The 16,012-nt window shown below is 42.8% G+C and overlaps 1 pseudogene; it reads right to left on the bottom strand.

Moving 5' to 3' along the window:
* Window positions 1–13,559: 13,559 nt before the first annotated feature.
* On the bottom strand, window positions 13,560–15,266 carry LOC143662690 (tripartite motif-containing protein 44 pseudogene; annotated as a pseudogene).
* Window positions 15,267–16,012: the final 746 nt, after the last annotated feature.

The raw sequence follows: 16,012 nt of genomic DNA, 5'->3' as shown, positions 1-16,012 counted from the left end.
ACATGAAATTCATCTAAGGCTGATTACATTTGCGGTAGGCTAAGGGGAGCGCCTTCCAAAATGAGTGAGGTTTAATTTAATTATCTCGAGGCTTAAAAGAGAGAGGTCAGAAGAGAGCTCAGCAGCTCAGCATACCTCATCTCAGCACTTGTTCAGCCCAGACATTTGGGGATGCAGAAAAGGAATTGCCCCAGGGAAAGCCATTGGAGCCCAGAAGCCAGGAGAGAAGGCCAGCAGACATCGCCCTGTGCCTTCCCATGTAACAGAGAACCTCAAATGAAAGTTGGCTGCCTTTCCTCTAAAGAGCTATAAATTTTAAAATTAATAAATCCCCTTATTAAAAGCCAATCCATCTCTGGTGTGTTGCATTCTAGCAGCTTTGGCAAACTAAAACAATCCTTAACTTCTCAAGACTTGGTCTCTGCATGTGCGTGTGTGTGTGGGGTTACAAATTGCAATATTGCTTGCCCTGTTGGAGTGTTGTGAGACACACAGGAATTGATCCATGTAAAGCACATAGAACAGTGCCTTGTACACAGTGAATATCCAATACATGTTGGCTCTCATGAGCTATTCCAGAATGCTAAAATCTATACAAGAATATTAAAATTTCAAGTCTCTAAGCAGTGCTTAATATGGCTACATTCAAGTAATTATTCCTGACACTCATGCGGCTCACTGTCCATGACTTGTCATCATCTGTGGGTGTTGTTGGAAGGCTTTGTACACTGCCTGTGTTTTCTGAACCAAAATGGTGACACAGTATGTGGGTTCTCTTAGCATAGAACATTTGAAAATGGAACAGTGCCTTAAAACCTGGGAGGCATGATTATATCTTTGTTCTGTATATTTGTGCTGAGATTATTAAAATGGTGAATGAAAGTAAAGGATAAACAGAAACGTCTCTACATAACCCTACAAATCCAGGATTTTTGCATGCATAGTGATAGGCTGGTGTTTCCAGAACACATTTTCTTTATAGCTTCCCCTTCTTAGGTTTCTCCATCAGCCTGTCATCCAAGCAGAAATTACCCTGAATCTCGTGACTCTCTGAGGTCATCAGAGAATATCTTCTAGGGAGGACCTGGAAATGGAGGACTTTCAGAAACCACCAGAGTCACCCAGCTGTGAGAAGGTCTAAATGGCAGCAGCAGTGGGTGGGGGGTGCAATGGGGTCCCCCCTCCAGAAGTGATCGACGGAGTACATCTAGATGGAGGGCTGGTCCTGCAGAGGACATGGGAGTGGTCGAGGTAATAGAAGCTGCTTTAGTCATGTCAGAGGGGCTAGTCGGGGAGGCTGAAGGTCAGACAGTGGTTTTGAGAGCAAGGGCGAAGAAAATTGAGAGGCAAGTGCCAGTTCAGGCTGCAAGAGGAAGTGTCAGAAGGAGCATTCTCCACTACTAAAATCACAGAGGGAACTTAGGCTGGGATCATGCTGAGCCAGCTTGGGAGGGAGTGGAAGCCAGGGCTGTGTGGTTAAGGAACTAGGAACGTTTTCTTACCTGTATCCTTGATTTCCCTCCCATCTAACCTCCACACAAACAAGTCCTCTTTCGGCTAGCCTGGGCCTTAGTTTCCAGTTTTTAACCCACCAACAGAAGGCAGATGGAAATAATAGCAGGAAGTGCAGAGGTTTGGGTTCTAGTCTCGCTCCGTGAGAACTGAGGAGGCATTCAACTCCACGGAGACTCAATTTCATCGGTTAGCAAAAGAAATGGTTGAGATCTGCCCAGGAGAGGACAGAAGATAGTAGAGTAAGTGTGATCTTAGATTCCAGAGGGTCTTGAAAATATAGAGAATTGTATAAATATAGGATGGTACCATCCAATGTCAGTTGAAATGAAATGGTGCAGAATAAAAACAAAACTCTATTCCCCATTAGTTTCTTCCTCTTTGGAGGGATCCCCAATTGCTCTTGATTTATTTCATTGCTTTATTCTATTGCCTCTCTTCTAAGTTCTCAAGTTGTGCTGTGCAAAATTTCTTAGAGTCTCAACCCCTCAGGATAGCTAGGTTGCTTGTAGCTATTCTTGAAGCTGAAATCCTTGTGGTTTATCTTATTTGGATCCTGAAGTGCTAAGACAGTTAAGTGTGATGCTGATTCTAGTAGCTCCCTCAGCCACCATGGCATGACCATGCCCAATTAGGCATCACGTGACTGTCTCCTTTGCACCTCCTCTGCATTTCGTGAGCTTGTGCTAATGCAGCTTGGAGAGGTCAAATATGGAAAAATGTCATCTACCTATCGAGCTTGGCATGTAATGAGTTTCCTTTGTTATTCTGTTGGTTCAAAGGCTGGCTAGTCAAATGATCTCATGTAATTGATCCCTTTTCTATTTATCATAGTATCATAGATTGTGCCAGAATTGACTACTTATTTGCTTACTATTTATTTATTTATCCTTTATAAAGACACACATCCATTGTCATATATATGTAACTTGCCTTTGTATTTGCTTTTCTTTTTTTAATCATGTCACTCACAAAAGACATATACAAATCCTTCATTTTTTTTTAGATTTCCAGACAAATATTTCCCTTCCCCCTGTCTCCCCATCACCTGCTAATTTGTAATCTACTTTCTACCTCTGTGAATCTGCTATTCAATTATCTCTTTTAGGTGACATCACAATATTTGTCCTTTGGTGTCTTGCTTGTTTCACGGAGCATAATGTTTTCAAGGTTCTTTTGCATTGCAGCGTTTCTCAGAACTTCATTCTTTCTTATGGCCGAATAATATTCTATTGTATACATGTACCACTTTTATTTATCCATTCATGTGTTGATGGACTCTTGGGCTGTGAATAATGCTGTTATGAACAAGTATTTGTTTGAGATCCTGTTTTCACTTTCTCTGGGTACATACTCTGCAGTGGAATTACCAGCTCACCCAGGAATTTTTAATTTAAGTTTCTAGAATCATTGCATTGCTTTCCAGAGTGGTCAGACCATTTTGTATTTATTTTTTCGAGTAAAAAAAAGAAAGAAAAAAGAGCTGGTCTTCCTTTCTGTGGTTATTTCTATTGCCTGAAAACGGGAACCATTTCGCTTTGCAATGAAGGCCTGCAAAATCCAGGTTTACTGGGTAAGGCGATATGCACGCTGACTCAGGTCCCGCCACAATATTGAGCACGTGCTGTCTAATATTAGATGGGCTAGGTGTGGTAAGTCCGTTATCTGGAGGTGGGTGGGGTAGATAAAGCTGGTAACGGCTGAGGGGCTAATTCCAATTGCATTGAGTCGGTTTGAGATAGGAAGAGTATCTTCATTTGTGTTCCCCTCAAGTAGAACCTGGGACTTGGATTCCATTGCACATCCTTTGTTTGGGAGGTGATCTCGGGAAACAACAGTAGGGGAGTGGAGGATTTAGATAGGGAAGAAAGAAAGCTGATAAATGATGTGTAATCAAGCACACTTCTATTGTGGACACATGGGCTTAATTCTGGCTCCGTGGGGGTGGGGGGAACTCTGAGAAAGAGAACTCAGCCTCAAAATGAGCTCACCTGGGCTTGCTCCCAAATGTTTTGATTGCCCTACCGCTGCCTCAGGCAAAAATAGCAGGTGCTGGCCATTTGAAGTGGGGCCAGCAGGGATGTGGTAAGTGCTTTGGCTTTAAGGTTAGGGCTGTGATAGATATTCTTCAAAGGGGGTGGGGAAGGGGAATGAGAACTAGAGAGAGAGAGAGGGGAAGAGAGGAGGGGGAAAGAGAGAGAGAGTTGAAGATGCTACAATGCTGGCTTTGAAAATGATGGATGGCCATGAGCCAAGAAATGTAAGTGGGCTCTAGAAGCTGGAAAAGGTGAGGAAGCAGATTCTCCCCTACAGCCTCCAGGAAGAATGCAGGCCTGCTGACACCTTGATTTTAGCGCTTCCCACCTGCAGAACTGTAAGATAATTCTGTGTTGCTTTAGGTCACTAATGTTTTGTGAGTCTGTTACACAGCAGTAGGAAGCTAGGATGGCCTCGGCAGTGGTCCCCCAGCCTTGCTTTACTCTTTGCTTTTCTCAAATCCATCTTCCCCATGATCAGGTTTTCTAAAACACTAATACCATGTGACCCTAGCAATGCTGAAGCACTTGCAATTCACCTTCTGACACTTCCAGAGTCAGCGTAGGCAATTTTTGTGGGTTTTGTTACTGATTAGATGACCAATTCCTTTAGGTCAAGGGAACTTTTTTTGTTTGTTTGCAGGGGCAGGATCCCGGAAACAACCCTGGTCTCCGGCATGGCAGGTGAGAACTTTGCTCCTGAGCCACCAATGCCTGCCCTAGGTCAAGGGAATTTATCTCCACGAAAGTCTAGCAAAGTTCCCTTTACACAGAAGTTCAATATACAATGTGTAATATATATATAGGCATGTATATATGTATAGTCACACACATACAGACATGGTTTGCTTACTGTGATTTGTTTTTTGACTGACTTTTTATGGAAGCTGGTAGAAGTGACCAGGAGGGAAATAGAAAGTTTTGCCTACCCCAGAAGGTTCTCTGTGCACGACCCTCACAGCCTTAGAAAGGTCAAGACTGAGTTAACCGTACATGAGTTTGAGTGCGTATTTACAGAATAAGCTAGAAAATCAGAAATTTTCTTTACTTGGGATGAGGACATGCTATTTGATATCACATATTGGGTTTACCATTCAGGAAGCTATTTTCTAGGGACGTTTTATGAAAGTCAACATCCATTTTAACCCCTTTGTAAGTACTTCCTTTGTAAGTACAATTAATGGCAGAAGAAGAGGCAAGATCTTCCTGTGAAGCAAATGTTCTCCAGACAACAAGCAATAGCCTGTTCACTCCCTGAGTCTCCTAGGAAGACACGATATGAAAACAATCATCGGGAAAAACACTTGAAGGATATGGCTTTCTTTCCCAGCAGCACTGAAAACCTTTTAAAGGTGGCTGGAGTTAAACAGCATGAGTACACTCCAGTGGGCTCCTGCTGTGCAGCCTGTGTTCTCAGGAAGGCGAGCAACTGGCTTCCGAAGGCATGGGCTTTTAGCTCCTGTGCCTTCTGAGACAGGCAAATAAACTCTCGGAACCTTCCATGTCCCAACTGCCCTGAGAGGACCCTGTTAATATATGCCTCTGCCCTGGGCAATGCAATCTCCAGCAGGTATATCCTGCTTCCCTTCTGCACCCTGTTTCCCCCACCCTCACACCTCTGTACCTATAAAGGAACCCATTTGCCAGTCCCCTGTGAAATCACTGCGCCAGCTCCATAAATGTCAGTATTGCCTTGGCCTCCTTGAGTGGCAAGATGTTCAAAATCAGTTCCTGGATCCTCCTGACCTTAAGCACGAACACTCTTTTAAATCTTGCCTCCAAGGAGTTGAATGTCTCTCCGGTGCCCCAACTCCAGCACCCAGTTGTTTTCCACGCCTGTAGGCAGGACTCTCTTTTAGATAGACGGCAGCACATCAATGGAAAATTACTGACTCTGCGGCCGGACAGGAACCATCAATGCTCACTCACTCCAATTTCTTCTTCCTGCACACCTGCTTAGCTGGGCCACAGCCCCCTCATTTCACAGCCCTACTGATGGAACCTCCCAGCCTCCAAGGAGACCTCCAAGTGAGACATTTGCAATCGCTTTTAGATTTCAGTGGTTGAGTCTGGCTCTGCAGAGATTCTTCCTCCTGGGGACAGAAGGTGCTCTTGGGGAACTTTCAAGTTTTGCACATCCAGCGAAGTGACTAAACATCTTCATGGCTTTGATTTTTGCAGTCTCAGGCTTGGATGAGCCGAGATGGGAATTTACTTCCCGGTTACTGAATTTTGCTTAGCTACTGAGCCCCTATTTGTACTCAGGCAAAACTTAATTTTGCAATTAAAGGTAACTAGTCACTAAGCTTTAAAAAAAAATTCCTTCTCTTTTGGGCACTGTGATGGTTAAGGTCTGGTGTCAACTTGGCCAAATGATTTTGCCCAGTTGTCTGGTCAGGCAAGCACTGGCCTGGCCATTGCTGCAAGGACAGTTCATGGCTTGTTGATAAACCGCAAGGCTGGTGTATTAAGTCATCAGTCAATTGATTGCATCTGAGGCTGATTACATCTGCCATGAACTAGGGTGTGCCCCAATAAGTAATCCAATCAGGTGAAGGCTTTTAAGGGATAAGATTCTTTCACTGCTTCTTCAGCCAGCTAGCCTCCCCTGTGGAGTTCATCCAGACTCTTCATTGGAGCCTGCAGCTTCACAGCGTGTCCTGCGGAGTTTGGACTCTTACATTCCCGTGATTGCATTAAGATACCTTTATATAATCTCCTATTTACAGATGTCTCCTGTAAAGATCTCACAATCACACAGTCATTTATAGTTCTCACTCTCCTTCACCAATATTCTTTTCTTCTCCCTGGGAAAGACACAATTCTGTGGCACTTATCTCTTGCCCTGTAGTCGGAGCCTGTAGCTTGTGGTGGGAGCTATGGAAACAGCCAGTGCCCTCGACCTGCCAGAATGGCTGTGCTTCTCGGGAAGCTCCAGGACCAGCCCCTGCTGGCAGGCCAGGGCTTCAGCTCAGCCTCTGGCTGTTTACCCTTCCACTCAGCCACATCTGCCATCTTGTCTAGGCCTTGGGTTTCTACCCAGTGACCTCTTGACTGAATCTCATTTCTCAGCCTTCTTGGGCAGGTGGGAACTTTTCAGAGTTCATTCGTCCCCTAAGCCTTTTCTCTGCCTAGAACTCTTATGCTGCCATGTCTATCCTGCCACCGCTTTAGGGAGGAGGCCCGCTGGGAGCCTGCCTCATTCCAGAGGTCCAAGGCATCCCATGCCTGCAGATTCCAAGACTCCTGGGGTTTTCACCCTCAGAGAGTGGGTCCGACACACATGTCTAATCTTCTCGGCTTCCAGTGCCCCTCTGAGCCTTAGAACGTTCTCTGACCTGAGCTCTGTGTTGTGGGAAAGCTGCTCTTGTTTCACTATGTTTTCTTTTCCAACCAAAATCTGAGACGGGAATGAAATTCTATATTTTCAGTTCTCTTTGGTTTTGTTCTTGATGGACAATAGCCAGTTGTAGAATTCCAAACACCTTTCTCTCCCAAGTACCTAGGGTTTTCAGATTAGTTAAAGATCCATTCAGAAAGTCACTGGGTCCTCTGCTAGGCTGGTTGAGCTTTCTCCTGAGGCCAGGGATGCCATGGCTTCGCTGGAAGCAGGGACCCCGGAAATATGAAAAAATGCAGAAAGGAAGAGTATGGGTTCTTATCTTAAGGTATTTTCTGAATGTGAACTATGTACTGCCAGGCAGCAACTGATGTAAAAATGGACAGTCATGCTGTTTCTTGGCCAATGCATTGTTCCCAAAAGTGTGACCATTTACTGTGGTTGTGCTTAGTTTTGAGAACTTTTATAGGCATGATTATCTCTCCTCAGCGCATTGTACAACTGCAGTGTCAATGCTGGATGCCCTGTGCAAATGATGCTTATGATGAAGATGAGAACTAAAGAAGAAATGATTGTTTTAACATACGAAGGGGATGCAGAAATGATGATTATTGTCCCCAGGAGTGGATCTAGGTTTTGTGGGGCCTAAAGTTAACAAAAAACATAAAGTTCTCCTTAAGAAAAAGAACCTGAAATTCCAAATATATCTAATGACTGTAAGCTTGAAGTTCTTATAAAGCCCTACATAGGTCTACAGAGTCTTTTGGCATAAAATCTATGGTTAAGTAAAGGATTTTGGCTTTTGATCTGCAATGAAGGTAAGTCACCTTCAGGTTAATTATAGGTCCCAGGTGAGAACAGCTAGACTGAATCTTCCAGAACATTTAATCAAGTGCTCATGAAGAAGTATGGTGCTAAGTGCGCTGCGGGAGAGAGGGTTTTATATAAGATGGTTCATGAGATGTGTCCACCACCATCAGGGGCAGTGTTAGAGCTGACCATGGGAATACAGAGGCGAGAGAACTCACTTTAGACTGGGATGATGAGTAAAGGTGCCCTTGCATAGTGCATTAAAGTGTGCTCTTTCCCACGGTGGGAACGAAGTCCTTTGCCCCTTGGGTGGGTGTTTGAGCCCAGGCTCAGTGCAGTTACTACCTACGTCCACAAGATGGCAGGCACGTCCAGGAGAGAGCCTGCGGGAGCCACCCCAGGCTTTGTCTCCAGGCTGGACCTTCTGACAAGGTCTCCACTGTCTAGAGAGGTTACGGGAGCACTTAACAAATGAAGAGACCAGAAAGCTGAAAAATAAGTTATAAACTAGACGCAAGAGTAGTACCCCATGGGAGGGATGTATTTAGGGATGGCTGGGAAGCTGGAATTCCATGACGGCTTTTCCTAGGATTAGGTTAAAGGATCAGAGCAGAGGACAAGAGAGTAAGGAGCTAGGAGGCTGTCATGGCGAGTCAGGGAGGAGTAAGCTGATTTAAGCAGAGTCCCTGGAGAGAGGAGGGATGGTTTTTAAAAAACGAGATGTGCCTTGGAAAACAAACCGTGAGGACTGGGAGGAAGATGAGAGAGCCAGAACACCAGTAAAATAGACGAAAGGTCAGCGAGGAGAAGGGCAGAAGGAGGCGGCAGGGAAGGGGACAGACAGAGGAGAAGTTGGGTCTGTAATTGATGATGCTTGTTCTGGGCCCCTGCCTCTGTCTCTCTGGAGTTTAAAGAAGTGAAGCCTGCTATGAGTGATTCTGATTTACTGGATCTTGAAGAAGAAGGATTTCCTCAGGCAAAGGATCCAAGTGTAGAGAAATAGAATGAGCAAAGGGCACAGCCAGCTGAGGAAATGGCAAACACTTCTGATGTGGAAAGGACGAGGGAGAAGAACCTGAAAAACTGGGGGTTGCTAGTTCTGAGACATTCCTTAAATGTTCAACCAAGCAGTTTGGACCTCTTGAATAGAAATGGGGCAGTCATTTTTTCTTCTTTAATAAGAGGAATGAAATATACTGACTGGTGCTTTAGAAAGACCTATTTGAGGCTATATATAAAATGGATTTCAAGGATAGAAATCTGAGACAGAGAGAATACTTACAAAGCTATGAAAATAAAGGTAAGGAATTAAGAGTTTATAAAGGCAATGATATTTGAAAAGAAGAAGAAATATTAGAGATGATATGTAACAGAGAAGTCAAGTTTACAGGATATTTTTGTAATGATTCTTAATAGAGCTATTACAATACATAAATGCATATTGAAATCTGATGTTTAAGTTCACGTGTCAACTTGGCTAGGTTATGGTGTCCATTTATTTGGTCAAGCAAGCTCTAGCCCAATTGTTACTGGGAGGGTATTTTGTAGAGGGGTTTAAATTGCTAGTCACTTGATTGCATCTATGGCTGATTGCAGCTGCAATCAACAAAGGAGATTATACTCAGCCCTGAGGGAGTCTCCTCATTCAATCAATGGGAGGTCAAAAGCCAAAACTGAGCATTTCTGAAGTCAGAAGGAAGAATTTCTATCTCTGTTTCAGCCAGGAGCTTCTCCTTGGGAATTCAAAGTCACCTGCACCGGAGTTTCCAATGTGCAGCCTGCCTTCTGGAATTTGAACTTGCCAATCCTAACAGTTGTACGAGCCAATTCCTATAATAAATCTCTTCAAATTTACATATGTATATCGTTGGTTCTCTTTCTCTGGAGAACCCTGACTAATATAAAAACCTACATACATGCACACACATAATTAGATTATATAAATTTTAGAACAGAAGTGCTAATGTTAGATACATTTAGCTATTTTTTTCTTATTTCACTGTTTTTGATCACTGGTTTTCCCTGAGTTTGGGTATAATTCTCTCACCTCAAAGATTTTACTTAATAATCACAAACTTCAGGAATGTATACATACCTTGGCTTACTTCTGTTTTAATACAATTTAGAGGTGTTTACATGATAGAACTCCAGATTTGTCTGGACTTATCCCTGATACAAACAGATGTAAGAAGAGCCCCAACTCAACCACCCCGATCCTTAAAGAATGTGTCAAAACAAAAGCATTGGACAATCCCTTCCTTCCCTTCTTCTCAGAGCTCAATCTCTACTTCCACTTTCGATAGAAATTTTTCATTTGGTTTTACAGCATAACTTTCACTTTGTGCTTCCCTCCTGCCCCCCAACCCCCATCCCTCTAAGCTCTTCTTGCACTGGAAATAAACTTTGACATCTTTTCTCTGGACAAACAGCAGTCAAGGAAACCCAGGGACCTAGGGACAAAATATTTGTTGCTGTTTTTCGTTCCATTATCTTCAGAACATTCTATTTAATTTGACTGAAATGAAAAAGGAATGAAGATAATCTCTGCAGAGTGAATCTTCCCACCAGTAATAAGAAACAGAATCAGTGTCTTTCTTATTCAGGAGCTTACCTCATTGTGTATCCATCTATTAAGTGATTTTTCCATAAATTGGCATTAACTGACTAGGGGTGGGGTGGACAAGTCACGATAATTTCTATAGTTATGAAAAGCCAACAGGACAAAGTTTTAGAAATACATTTAGAATCCATATGATATTAACTTTCTAAGGCACCCGCCAAATAATCTTGTGTAATCTAACTCCTTACAGATGAAAAATTTGGTCTCCAAATGCCATGGCTTACCCACAGGCTCAATTCTAATGAGTGTAGGAGTTGGAAGTGATGGCTGCCTGTTTTTTGCATCATCTTGATGATGTAATGTACCTGGTTGAAAAAGAGACCTGTTCTTTGGTAGTGGAGATAAAAGATACAAGCACTGGTATTTTGACACGTTGGCCAGTGGAATTCACTGTCTAATTATATTGTACCCCTTAATTACTAGCTAAATGCTTAGGTAGCAGTTTGAGACACCCTGTGGAACACATTGATGTTTAAATATTAGGATGAAAACTGCTTTTTCTATGAGTGGACTATCTTCATTCTCTCAGAAATTGAGCCTTATGTTCATGCTTCTAAGTCTGCTTCATCCTTAATGCCCCCTCTTTTAGAGCTTAAAAAAATTTCTGCCACATCTTTGCCAGTATGTTAACATACGAATATTCATACCTACCTACTTTGCACTCAGCTATGGGCTGCAATTTATTCTGACCTTTCTCATGTCCTAAGGCTTTATCTTGCTTGACATTCAATGCCAGGGATTATGTTTACAGACTTTTTCCCCTTTAGCAAAAGGAGTCCTTTCCTTCGTCTCCAATTACCGGTAGAGTACTCATATATTATAACAAGTCAGTTTTAAAGTAAACAAAATAGAAATAAGTAAAAAAAAAAAAAAAAAAAAAAAACTTAGATGGAGACTCAGTTTTGAATCAGCCCAAGAGAAGTACATTGTGCTCTACGAGTTGCTATTCTTGTCAGCCTTTCTAGCAGTTGCTAAATCTCTATTTTCTTCTGCATTAACCATTAACCTTCCTGATGCTAAACCTTCCTTCTGTATAGTGCTGCCAAGGAAAAGTACGGCTAGCCACAATACTCCTTATTAGAAAATTGGGCATTGGTCATTTACTTTCATTATCCCAATTGTTTTCCAGGGGGGAGCTTTCCATGTACCTAAAAGAAAAGCAGATGAGATCTTGGGAACCCATACCTATATCATAGCAATAGGGAAGCTGGGAAGGAAGCACTTGTAAAACAGCAAAACTTCAAGTTTGGACATCACTGATTCTAGTTTTGTGATAATTCCCACAGGATTTTGCTGAATTGTTTTTACAACAATTTGCTTAAGCAAATCCATTCATGTTTGACGAAGGTTCAGGGCTGTTTATAAGCAGGGTCATTTATATATGAAGTTGACATGTACTAATCATAAAGGCTATTCGTCTGCTGTGGGAGATTCCTTAATGATCCAGTAGTTGTCTGTACTCAAAAATATTAGTTGCTTTCCTTTGAAGGTATTTTGTTTATTTATGCATTCACTTATCCTTTCATTAAAGAGAAACATTTAACTACCTACAAATGAGTTTCTTAGCATTTTTCTTAGTAAGCTAATTTCATAAGGTTTACTGAGTTTAGGAAAATGTAGTCATGAGTTATATATTAATTAGTTGTAGGGGCTTAAAATTCAGGATAAAAGTGGGATCTTGTACTGAATGCATTTGTCATTAATTGGTTGAGTGTGGGCAAGTCTTTTAATTAGTCTCAGCCTTAGTTTACTTACTTGAAATGTGAGGATATTATCTACCTGCTTGACATCATAGGATTTGGGCACAGATAAAAGAAAATAATCTGTGCACAAATGTTTTGCAAAATTGTAAAGTGTTGCATAATTATAAAGATGTCAGCATTGGTTTCTGGCAGTTAAGTTGGATGATATAATGGCACATTTCTAAGTTCTAGGATTTTAAGCTTATTTTTAGAACATTAAAAAAATTGGGTCTGTCAGCAAAATTATTCATTTGCATTTCAAAAACAGCACCTGGAAAAATCTCCTATGGCCAAGTTGACTGCAATGAGGGACGTGATGTTCCCAGAACTTTCCTGCTGTCAACATTCGCATTTGTCAACAGGGCAGATAGCTTCCCTGGCCTGCTTAGGGTTTTGCTGAACCAGTTAAGTTTCATGCCTTGTGTCCTAGTACCAGAATGTATCTAGTATTCAATAAATGGTTTATTGGTATTTACTGGCTTTGTCATTGTTCTCAGATGAATGATTTTAAAGAAATAAATGTATTTGTTTTTTGATATGAGGTGACCCACACGATTTTTGAAATAGAGGTTCATTATACCCCTGCTGGGAGGAAAAGTTATGCCTGAATATAGACTTTTCCTGCTTCTCTGAGAGAAACAGATACCTATGACTATACTGACGAGAACCATGGGTTTGCCTGAAGAATGTTCTAATCCATGGTTCATGTAGATAGTTTTTAGAGGGTTAAGTGGGTGGAACAAGAAAAGGACCATTCTACTTCCCCGACTCTTGCTCAGACATTCCAGAAATTGCAGGATTTATGTAGCTGGAACCATTCTGAATTCCCAGGGCACCACATTCTTGCCTCAATCAGGAGAACTGTTAGTGGTGAGACCGGAAACTGGGGTATGATGTGGAAACATTTCTGTTGCAGTTTCTGTGACTTAATTTGCATGATTCCATTCAGAGAAGGTTATAACCTTGATAGCCACCGAGAAAGGAATTAGCGGCGTCAGGATTAACAAGAAGGTGAGGGTTGTGATCATGGATGGGCATTCAACATCTGTCTTCTGACTGCAAAGCTAGGATGGGACATGCACAAGATGCAGGGACAACAGAAGACAGATCTGGGGTAAAGAAATATTGCTCAGACATACTGAGGTGAAGTTTTCAGTGGCATTTCAGATTGTACAACTTAGAAATTATATCCGGTTTCTGCATAATCTAACTGGTCTCACTCTGAAACGTAAAAATGTTCTGGTTGAGATGTTGTAATAATCTATGGATAACCAGATACGCTAATACAGTCATGCACAGGTGAAAGCTAACACTGAGTTCTGTTATTTGGCCACCTGCTCTCTGGTAGGACTCTTCAGTCTGCCAAGTGATTGATGAGAACCCCACCATGCTTTCTACTTTTTGGGTGCTGCTCGGTTTGGAAGGACTGGGTGGAGAAATGAACCAGGGATTCTTTGGATAGGTTATTAAGCATTGTGCTTTTTTTTTTTTTTTCCACTTTGCCCTCATTTATTTCATGTTTCAATATGAACAAAGTGGGGTTTTTGTTAACAGGTAGGGAAAAAAATTTTGATTGCTTTTCAAGATCATCCAGATCCTTCTTAATGAAGAGATACCATTTGGTTATACACTATTACAAGGGCTGTCTTTCCTGAGTAAGTTCAAAGCAGCCACTGAAATACCTGAAGGACCCATCCAAATTGTTCCTAGTTGATCAATGGAGGGATTTTCCCTAACCTACCACCACAAGAGAAAGAAAGGCTATACACAGTCTTAAGCATAAGAAGTGGTCATCCTTTGGAGAGAGATGTGCCTGTTGTGGATCTGGGGACATAGCTGGTGGAAGTATGTTTGTTGCTAGGCAGCTTTCACAAAAATCAGAAGCTGTACATACATGCTGTCATATACACACAAGGGAAAGGGATGATGTTCCACTGAGGATGGCAAGCCTTCATGTGTCCTCTTCTTCACTGGCACCACTAGGTCCTTCCTCATCACCCATTACTACAGGACAGGGATCTAAGTCATAGTTTTGTCCTCGGGCTTCAATGGAGAGGGATACCACTCATTACTCTCTGCCTTTGGCTCAGCTGCTTCATTAGAGGTATCAAGTTGTTCCTTGGCTTGGGCCATCTGAGTCATCAACCTATCCATGTGAGATTGGATGTCTGCCAGTATCTCAGTTACATGAGCCGTAGCCATTGCTTCCTGGATATCCACTAGATGAAGGGCCTTCTGCTCCTCTTCAGCAATCACTTTCTGAACTTTCTTAAATTCCTGCTGTATGAACATATTCATCTGGTCCCGAGTTACTTTAGGATCTGAGCTCTTGAATTTTAACCTTTCCACCAACTCAATCATAGCTGCCTTCAGTCCGCCTGAGTCCTTGCTTCTTAGTTCTTCGAAGGCTTCATCTAGGGTGGAGAGTTGGTGGCCCTGGTGAGCCCCAATGACAGGGCACAAGACACAGATGAGCTGCCTGTCTTCCTGGCAATAGGTGCTCAGATCTAGCCCATGGTCGGGACACTTCCTCTTGGCCACTCTCTCTGCTTCCATTTCTATTTCTGGGTCAAATTCGCTCTCTGCCTCAGTTTCTCCCTCAGCCTCAGATTCTCCTTCTTCCTGGTTGTCATCGTCAGCCTCGCTTTCTTGTTCATCCTCCATTTCTTCCTCACTGTCCTCTTCACTTTCTTCATCGCTATCATCCTCACTCTCTTCCTCTGTCTCGCTCCCTTCTTCTGACCCGCTCTCTTCCTCGGACTCGCTCTCTTCTCCCACCTCGCTTTCTATCTCCGTCTCATTCTCCACCTTGGCCTCGACTTCTTCTTCGTTCCCCTTCCCCTTGGCTCCCGATTTCCAGGCCTCAACTCCATGGATGTATTCCGCCAGGTGGTGACTGAGGAACTTCTGCCTGTGCACCTCTGCGTGGCGGCGGCAGTAGCAGAATCCGCATTCTTGGCACATTTCCTCCGCTCCCAGAGCCTCGTCGGGCTCACACTCGTCACACGTGCCATCGTGAGGCAGCTCCTCGAAGGCTGCGCCCTCTCCGGAGGCCATGTGGATGCAGTGACGCGGCCAAGGCCTCAAGGCCTGCGAGCTCGCCGCCTTCGCGCGGCCCCTTCACGTCCTCCCTCCCTCTGCGGTCCCTTCCCGGGGACTCGCCGCCCGTGTCTCGCAGCAGGGCCTGCGGCCACGGCCGCTGACACCCGGCAGCCCCCTCCGGGACCGGAGCCTAAGCATTGTGCTTTTTAAGTCAAGTCGCATGAATATCTGTTTAATGTCACATCCCTTGGTGCTGTTTATCCCTTTGATCTGACTTTGAGTCCCTTGTGGACTCCATATATACATGTATTTACATATATATTATGTACACACACATGTATACATATATGTATTCTCAGCTTAGAGGGAAAAAAATTACCTGATTGATCCTGCCAGTAGTATATGCTTGTCTCAAAGATTAAGCCATGTGTGTCTAAGTATGCACAGTTCATACAGAGAAACTGCAAATGGCTCATTAAATCAGTAATGGTTCCTTTGGTTGCTTGTTCCTCTATTATTTGGGTGACTGGCAATTTTAGAGCTAATACATACTGACAGGCACTGACACCCCTTGCAGAGGGGATGTGTGCATTTATCAGAGCAAAACTGATGTATATATGTATATCTCATTCTAATTTGCCACAGTATGCTATTGTGACATCAACGGATAGTATCAATCTACTGATTTGATAGAATATATATATTAAATCGAATGTCACAATTTAAATAGCAAGCAGTTTATTAGAAAACAGAATACTGGTATCATATTCCAAACTGGGCTTTAGATCTATAGTGTTTTTTTTTAGAGCTGAGAAACCCAGGGTTTTCTAAAGGCTTCACACCCATTATTCAGATAGTTGTATAATTGGTAAGTGCCAGTAATATGTATATTCTATGCATCATCATCTTT

The sequence above is a fragment of the Tamandua tetradactyla genome, chromosome 18 (assembly GCF_023851605.1).
Source record: "Tamandua tetradactyla isolate mTamTet1 chromosome 18, mTamTet1.pri, whole genome shotgun sequence".
Classification (NCBI taxonomy): domain Eukaryota; kingdom Metazoa; phylum Chordata; class Mammalia; order Pilosa; family Myrmecophagidae; genus Tamandua; species Tamandua tetradactyla.
The sequence above is the reverse complement of the archived record's forward strand: the minus strand, read 5'-3'. Positions and strand labels throughout refer to the sequence as shown.